This window comes from Salvelinus sp. IW2-2015, unplaced genomic scaffold, assembly GCF_002910315.2.
Source record: "Salvelinus sp. IW2-2015 unplaced genomic scaffold, ASM291031v2 Un_scaffold3517, whole genome shotgun sequence".
Taxonomy (NCBI): Eukaryota; Metazoa; Chordata; class Actinopteri; order Salmoniformes; family Salmonidae; genus Salvelinus; species Salvelinus sp. IW2-2015.
In genome coordinates, this window is record NW_019944797.1 from 1 (window position 1) to 8941 (window position 8941).

At 44.6% G+C, this 8941-nt stretch overlaps 1 pseudogene; it reads left to right on the plus strand.

Annotated features, from left to right (window-relative positions):
- The first annotated feature begins 2764 nt into the window (after nucleotides 1–2764).
- The window catches only part of LOC112076014 (low-density lipoprotein receptor-like), a 12883-nt pseudogene continuing 6706 nt past the window's right edge, over nucleotides 2765–8941 (plus strand).

Here is an 8941-nt window from a genome sequence, read left to right on the forward strand (position 1 = left end):
TGAACAGTAGGCTACAGTTCCCTTGACATAGGCCTATTTTAAGTCCCGTCTTGTGACTGTCAAATTTGTATAGTGTCTCACAATCACATAGCAGCACTGCTATCCTCCTCTTTCACTACTTCACCAAATCTTTCCCAAACATTTATTTTCAGGCCTTCCCTTCTCCTTATTTTCAACTCTCCTTTTGCAGCTTTTGTCTTATTGAATGAAATTTCAACCATGTCCTTAACTTRTTCTGCCTGTTTCCCGAAAGCATTTGGCGATTGGCTGTGTAGGCTATTTGGAGGGCAGCTAGGCCCTAAAGCTTAGTCTTCTGCACTAATGCCAGAGAGCCTACAATAATACAATAAGAAGCCCAATGTAGCCTGTTGATAGAAATTGCACTAGAATTATACATTGATGAATATTTTGAAGGTATTGTTTCTCTTTATTTAACCTGCCTGCCACACACATCCGCCAATATTTAATGACCATGAACCTGTCCGCCCCGCGGATATAACTGCTGGGACTGCAGGTTATAAGTCAACCTCCTCATCACTAGTCTCTGCCTCGCTCTGTCTATTTGTCTCTGCCTCGCTCTGTCTATTTGTATCTGCCTCGCTCTGTCTATTTGTCTCTGCCTCGCTCTGTCTATTTGTCTCTGCCTCGCTCTGTCTATTTGTCTCTGCCTCGCTCTGTCTGTCTCTGCCTCGCTCTGTCTATTTGTCTCTGCCTCTCCTCCCCCGTGGGTCAAATTGTGTGGGGGTGGCGTCAGGCATAGGAAGGAGAATGCGAATCAGGTGACTTGCCGGTAATTCCATTTGCAAGACAGACATGCGGACGGGCGGGCGGGCAGGCAGACACCTAAGAATGTGCTGATTGGTGAATAAGGAAGGTTGCTTAATGGCTTTTTGGTTCTTAGAATCTGAGATCATTGTGCAATAGTTTACAGGCTGCATGCAGAGCTAGTTTGAATGTGATTTGTTGTAACTAATGGAAAGTACCCTGCTGGTAGAACTGTGTAGATTTGTTAAAGTAACGTTCCACTCGAAATACAACAAGATTTTCCCCACTCACTTTGTCTGAAGTCGATTCCCCAAGACAATTCTTTTCTGGAGTAATTGTGAAGAAAACCAATGCATACAGATACAACCTATTTCTCCTCAAGGAACGCGACAGAGAAAATCCCCCATATTTGTTATCTTGATTTAGTTTAGTCACAACCTCAAAGACAAATAAAATGCCCATATGGTGTCACTGTACATACGTAACCGTACAGACAGTAGGTGGACTGCATTAAGTGGCCATAAGGAAGTTAAGTAGACAGGAACCAAACTTCTATTTTATGATTGTTTATAATAATTAACTGTACCTGAACAGTGTACACCACAAACAACTTCCTCCGTCTTCTGTGCTTGGTTACTACGCCAAGGTGCATGGCTTGTTATCGATCAATGATATGCACGACACGCACACAAATACACTCTGACGTCACGACACACCCACACTGGGAGAGAGGGCTATGTATTGCTATGGCGTGGCCAACCTTTCAGCAGATGGTTTTGGTTCAAACGTAAGCTTAAACTTGCCTCTGGTTGATAACGTCTCACATCCAAAGCAAGTCAATGGAAAGAAAGTTTCCATTCACACTGGGCTGGGCTTTTAAAAGATAAAAATGACTTACAACATCCTGGAAAATAACTCTCACTCATGCATTTCAATTAGTAGACCAAGTTGAATACATGCTCTATTACCGCAATGTTTATCTAATTCGTATAGGCTACAAAGAGAGAGTGCAGTACAGTATGCTTGGAATGGAGATTTGTGACCAGAGAGAGAATGGTAGACATAGTTGTGACGTACAGTCTAACATACTGTACACAAGATGCCTGGTTGAGAGAGTACAGTGGGCTATGCTGCTGGAGGTTGAGCGTCTGTGTAGAGAGAGAATGTAGAGAGAGACACAGTATGCAGCTTGAGATGCTTGTCATTGTAGATGATGGTGACGAAAGATTAGCAGGAGAGAAAATTAAAACAAGACAGAGAAATAGGGGAATAGATGAGAGGAGAGAGAGTCAGCGAAAGAGACAGGGGGAGGGGAAGCAGAGGGATCATTTGGAAGGAGAGGAGGCAGAGTGCGTGTCGGGGCCAAGTAACGTCTCCGTTTTCACTTGAGCGACTGTATAAGTCTCAGGGCGAGCTAACAGTTGGCCGGCCTCGTAAATGTATCACCACTCTCTCCAAGAACAGCTGGAATAGGATGGGGGGAAACTATTCCTGGAACCTCCACATCTGGTGTGTGTGTGTGTGTGTGTGTGTGTGTGTGTGTGTGTGTGTGTGTGTGTGTGTGTGTGTTTGTTGGGTTCACTGGAAACACAGACACAGTCCTGGCGGTTACAGTGCCTGGGTATCATCATGGTTCAGCAGGGTTCAACAGTCGTTTTTTCCCATGAAAAGCCCTAATTGATCAAGTCAGGCCAACATTTCTCAATACAAGATCGTCTTATGATATTATAGTCCCACATCTCTACAGGAAGGTGTGAGCATTGGTGACGTCACATGCCAATAGATGGCGCAAGCACCCTCTATCTTCTGAATCTACTTCACTAACTCTCTGTGTAGCAACCGACTTTACGACTTGAGTCATGCCTGTGTAGCCGCGGTTACTATTACAAGTGTCAACATCCGACAGCTTGAGTTCAGAAAATTCCTGGTGTTGTGACCGGTTGTGCCCCACCTCCCCCTGTTGCTCTCACTAGTGCTCTTGTTATGAGTATCTTGAGGAATGTCCCTCGAGGGCCAATCAGCAGCTGGTGGTGTGATTATGACTCCTCCCCCCTTCCATTGTCTTAAAGAGACAGCCTTGGGCTCTGACTCATACTCTGTTGCCTCAGGCACAGTGGAGGGAGAYACTGACTTAGTGACCGAGACCTTGCAGAATATTGAAGGCTCCATGCTAGCTCTACCTGATGGCTCTCACTTCCTTGTTGAAGACATCTTCACTTTGATTGGTCAGATGAGTTCAACGAGGTTGTGACCTCAGCAACCCAAAATAAACTGGGCCGTTTTGAGGTTAAATCTCGTTTCACTGTTGAATAGACTAGTCAAACAGTTACGTGGTATTCATTCATAGGCCTACTGGCAGAAACTAGAAGTGAGAAAAACATGTATTTCCTTGCTCAAGTCTGTACAGTAGGTCTATAAGTTGTTTAACTTTCCCTTACCGGATGCTTTATATATGGGCCAATGGTGTGTGCGTGTGAGTTGACACTTGTGTGTGTTCTGTTTGGGCAACATCTTGTCCTGCACTAATTTCCTTCATTTGAAAGTTTACATGAGAAACGCACAAACAGTAGTTGCCAAGCAAGTCTTGAGTGCATAACAAAATGGCCGTCAAGTTCTCACTGTCTGCTGAAAGACCATGAGATACAGTAGCTCCAGTGTGTGAACGATAAGCGATAAGTCTCTCCCATGGGAAACACCTTCACTTTCTGTTTAGAAATGCTCCATATTGTAGTCTTTTTACGTCATATCCTGTTCCTTTATCTTTGGACTCTCACTACTGTAGCTCTTATCACACATAATTGCTGGTCRCAMAGGGGCAKTACAAAACATTGTAGAGYATGWGTTCTTKTCACCAACAACAAGATATAATCCCAATCTTAATGGCCGCCAGATGAACATGAACTAACCGAGGGAAGTTACTTAGTTAAATGTTAGTTAACATCCGTCACTACTACAGACCTTTTCTATCCTCTGCGTGAGCCTAATGTTATGTGGTACTAGTGTCACATGACAGAAAATATGTATAATGAATTATTGCCCTATATTGTAAAAACTCACTGAGTCAGTATCAAATACACTCTGTTAAAATGTCTACCTTGTATATTATATTTGTACTACCTTATATATTTTAGGCCGTCATTGTAAATAAGAATTTGTGGTTGACTGACTTGCCTAGTTAAATAAATAAWTWTWTWTWTTTTTTTTTAAATCACACTAGTATATATTGATAAAAGTGTGTCCTGTTTGTCAATAATTTACAGTTATCCTGGGTTTTTCTTCKCCTAGATGCTGCGTATACATGTGGGACAAGTCAGTTCAGGTGTGGCAACGGGAAATGTATCACCAGCCGGTGGGTGTGTGACGGAGGTGATGACTGTGGTGACGGAACTGACGAGCTGCCAGCCGCCTGTGGTGAGTAACTGACTCTTCCTCCTCTTTTACTCTTCTTCTCTCTCCTCTTTCTTTTCATACTCTCCTTCCTCTGTTCTTCTCCTCCTCCTCTCGTCGTCCTCCTCCTCCTCTTCAGATAAGATATAGCTGCTAAGATGTGTCACACAGACTCTAATGTCTCTATCTGTCTCTCTGTGTCTCCAGAGGCTAAGACCTGCCTGCCCACTGAGTTCAGCTGTGGAGGCCCACTGAACAAGTGRATCTCCGGAACGTGGCACTGTGATGGCAAAGATGACTGTGACAATGGAGCTGATGAGAAGAGCTGTGGTAAGATAACAGTACGGATGTAGGATCTTAATTTGATCACTCTGTTGCAGGAGAACTTTCCTGCAATGCAGGACATCTAACATTTGTAGTGTATTTGAAGTTTAAGAAGGCTTATGAAGTACTTCACTTTGAKATTTGACTRGATTTTTCCTTACGAAAAATGTATCAACCTCTACAGAAATGTCCATTAATTATAATCCACGTAATAATTCACATTTCCMGTTGCTGCAGGATTATTTTCCWTCTGAAGCAAACTGMCTCAAATTAAAATCCTACATATTTGCATTCACTAGTCTAGTCCAATAGTGTATATGCTGTAGCCAACTCTTCTATCGTCGTCATGCCTGATAGACTGTAGTCATCACCATACTGAGGACAAACTGTTCTGTTCATCTCTGATTACCTCTTTAGTTAGTGCATGATGATGTGTTAAGACTTCAGTTTTTAATCACTAACTGGTACTATCACCACATGACTATGGTCCTTGTGTCTACTCTGCGCCCATTGAACCCTTAGACAAAAACCTCTCGTTCTTTTAGTGACAATAATATTATTTATAGATATAATAACATCCTAAAGACACGAGTACAAATACTGTATCACCCAGTCCCAAACCTTCCATATTCCTAACCCTTCATCCCTCCATCCCCCTTCCTCCCTCCAGCCGCAAAGAACTGCACGGACGACGAGTTCCGCTGTGCCAACGGTCAGTGCATCGCCGTCTCCTTCGTGTGCGACAAGGACAACGACTGTTCCGATGGTTCTGACGAGACTTCCTGTCCCGCCGTCACCTGCGGTCCCAACGCCTTCCAGTGTAACAACACTGTGTGTGTACCGCGTCTCTGGGCCTGCGACGGCGACGCCGATTGTGCCGACGGTTCAGACGAGTGGCCCCAGAACTGTGGCGGGAGGGACACCAAACCGACAACAAAGCCCTGTGGGCCACATGAYTTCCACTGTGGGAGTGGGGAGTGTATCCARAGGAGTTGGAGCTGCGATGGAGGCAAGGACTGTCAGGATAATTCAGATGAAACCAACTGCAGTGAGTGGAAGGTTTTTTGACAATATTCTACTCTGCTTCTGTCCTTTCTCTCTGAAACATTTTTTTTCTCCCAAAGACAGAAATATGCTTATTTAGTTAAGTGTTTACAAAAACAAATGTTCARCTTCCAAGATATACTGTATGAACAGATACTAAACTAAGGGACTCTTAAGAGAAAATCCCAATCGCTCTTTTTCTGTCCATCTGTCTTGTTGTATTGTTTATCTAACCTCTCTCTCTCTCGGTAGGTCGGCCCACTTGCCAGCCAGATGAGTTTCAGTGTAACGATGGCTCCTGTGTCCATGGTAGCCGTCAGTGTGACCACCAGTTTGACTGCAAGGATCTGAGCGATGAGATGGACTGCAAGAGCGGTGAGGCTCAGCCCTAATGGACACACACACACACACACACACACACACACACACACAGTGTTGTTGATCTGGGGAGCAGGCAGACATTAGGAACTCACAACCTCCATTTCAACAAAGGTTTTCTCTGTGGCACCAGTTCTTTCCTATAAGAGAGAGAGAGAAGGGGGAGAGAGAGTGAGTGTTAGACCACCTGATTCAGCTTTTTAAAGTTATTTTACAAGTTATTCATATAGAGATTTGTTTGGTTTTTAAAAACGTGGATGCGTTACGCCATACTTCATTCACCTCCATCCCCTTGACTCCTCCATCCCCTTCCAGCCTCCATGCCCTTCCTCCCTCCATCACCCCTTCTCCTCCATCCGTTCCTCCTCATCACCTTATTTCATCGCCTCCATCACACCCGATGGGCTGCCTGAGAGTTTGTCGATGTATTACCTCCATCCCCTTCCTCACGACTTCGTCCTCACTCCCCCTCTGGGTCGCATCAGGTCCTCAGGTTCCTTCCATCCCCGCAGTACAGTGATGTCATTTCCTGTCAGGCGGTTGGCGCTCTCTTCCTGACCGCCTCTCCAGTGCCATGCCTCCACATTGTCAGGTAAGAAGACATTTTCTCGCATAGTGAACAAAGACTGGGAAGAGAAACCACAGAAAAAGAGAGACAGGGAAGAAAACTAGGTTCAAGACGTCTCCGCCTGTGCCAACGGTCAGCAAGTGGTGCCACCAAATCAGCTCCGTCCACTATGCGTTCAGCGGACAAGTACATACAGGGACTAACCTCGATATGTTCGAGGATAGAGACGTCATAGAACTGGCTGTATACATAGTCGTGACGATGTACAGTCTTAATAGTGTAATCGCAACTGGCTCACAGTACGAGATAGTACATAAACATGTACTTGCGGTCTGCAAGTTACCAACAACTGTCCGTCAGTTTCAGAGTACACAAGTGTAAAACAACACTGTGGTGCTGATCCTCAGGCTGCGTTACAACTGTGGGACCCTCATCTGTCCAGCGTACACGTCGGCGACCAATACATACAATCAGATATTACAAGAGTTAACTCAAACAGTCCATACAGTTTACTTGACAAGTTAACCAACAGTCCATGAGTCAGTACACGCCTACAGTACGTTACAAGTTAACCAACAGTCCCATACAGTAACTTACAGAATAAGTTTTAACTGCTAACGTCGTCCATAGTTAGTGACAATCGGCTAGTACTTCAATAGACAGAAGGTATGGACTGCGTGGCAGACAAGTCATACGTCAGTCACACTAGAACAACTAGTGGTTCGGTAGAAGCAGGAGTGTCAAACCACTGGTCATAGTCAGCTACACCAAAGACAGTACTGATCTGTACAAACGATTAGAACAATGTCCTATGTGGGAGTCAGCCACTACTGGAGTTCCATCTGTGGGAGTGCGTAGCAGGTACTGTTAGAGATTTTCAACCCAAGCTGAGGAGTTGCCATGAAGTGCTTAGGACAGATGGTAACGGCTAAGCTAGGACGTCGGATAATACATCAAGGTTAACATGCAAACAGCACAGTCCATAGGTTATGTACAAATGTGACAACCTGCAGGGTGAGTTGGCAAAGATTTAAAGGTTTTTCTAATGACAATCTAGTTGTCTACATACTCTGAGCTTTCAGTACACTGTTCCGTTTTTACAGTTTACCTTTGAATACAACAGAAGTTATTTATATTTCACACCACTGTCGCATACAAGTGACAAGTTAACAGTACGAGTCTTGACTTTTTCAGTTAAAGTGTTCAGATACAAAAACAAAAAATGTTCATCTTCAAGTTTAACCCACACACGCAGATACATATAGCTTAGTTATGAAACAGATCTAAATTACAGTACTCTAATAGAGGAATTACATGACTTAAACAAGGAAAAGAACTGTCCATCTCACAATCGAGTCAGTTTCTGAGCCTTTCTATTGATACACAGGTACTTTACACTGTCTTGTTGAGAAGTGTATTAACAAGCTTGGTTCTCATACTAAAGCTCAGTACATTCTCTCAATCTCTAACAGTATTAAAGTTGAACCAAACAGTCCATAGTTAGTACATACAGGTACTTACAAAGTTAACCCAACTGTACATAGTCCAGTGCATATCATAGTCAGTAAATAGCGTACTTACAAATCCATCACAAAACAAAGACTTCATGTATCGTTCAATTTAAATGGGGGAAACCAACAGTTTCAGATATGGGGCTTATTAACCTCCTATGGCCTCTGGATACTGTAAGATCAGTTTTGGTCTCCATTCAGCCAGCTACATGGATGGATTTCTGTAATACAGCTAAAGCTGGCTAGCTGCATGGCTGAATCATTAACCAGCCGCTGGTGTATAAGACTCTGAATCCCTGGAAGACTCTGCCCAAGCCCCTTTAATTAACAGTCACCACAGCCAGGTTTGTGGTGTGGTGGGCTGGAGGGGGAAGACCATGGTGCTCGCCGACCCAGGACCTAGAGGTGGTTCTGGGCACCAGCCAGGGTAGAGGGGGAAGACCGATGGTGCTCGACCAGGGACCTAGAGGTGGTTCTGGGCCACAGCCAGGGTGAGGGGAAGACCTGGGTGCCATGACCAGGGACTAGAGAGTTCTGCGGTAGATTTGAACCATTGCCTCCATGGACTGGGACTCATACTTGGTTCAGTTAAGTCCCCCTTCTCCCGTCCTACAGTTCCTCTAGACCTGTCCATAACTATACTCCAGATGGAACTCCCGTTAGGGAGACCTTAACATTCTATCACCATTTACCTCGAAGACGCGACAGAGAGGGGGTGAAGCCAAGCTTGTCCTCGTTGTACGATGAGTGTGTGTCGTCTTCTCCGTTTACCCGCGATGCTGGAGAGGGTGTGCATCTTAGAGTCCACCCAGTACAGACGCTGGTTAACCATGTTCTGTTCGAAGAGGCACCAGAGCGTTAGAGAAAATCCAACTGTATAATCATTAACTTAATAAACAATGCTCCAGCGGCTCAGCCCTAATTGGACAACACACGATCACCCACCACACACACACACCATCAC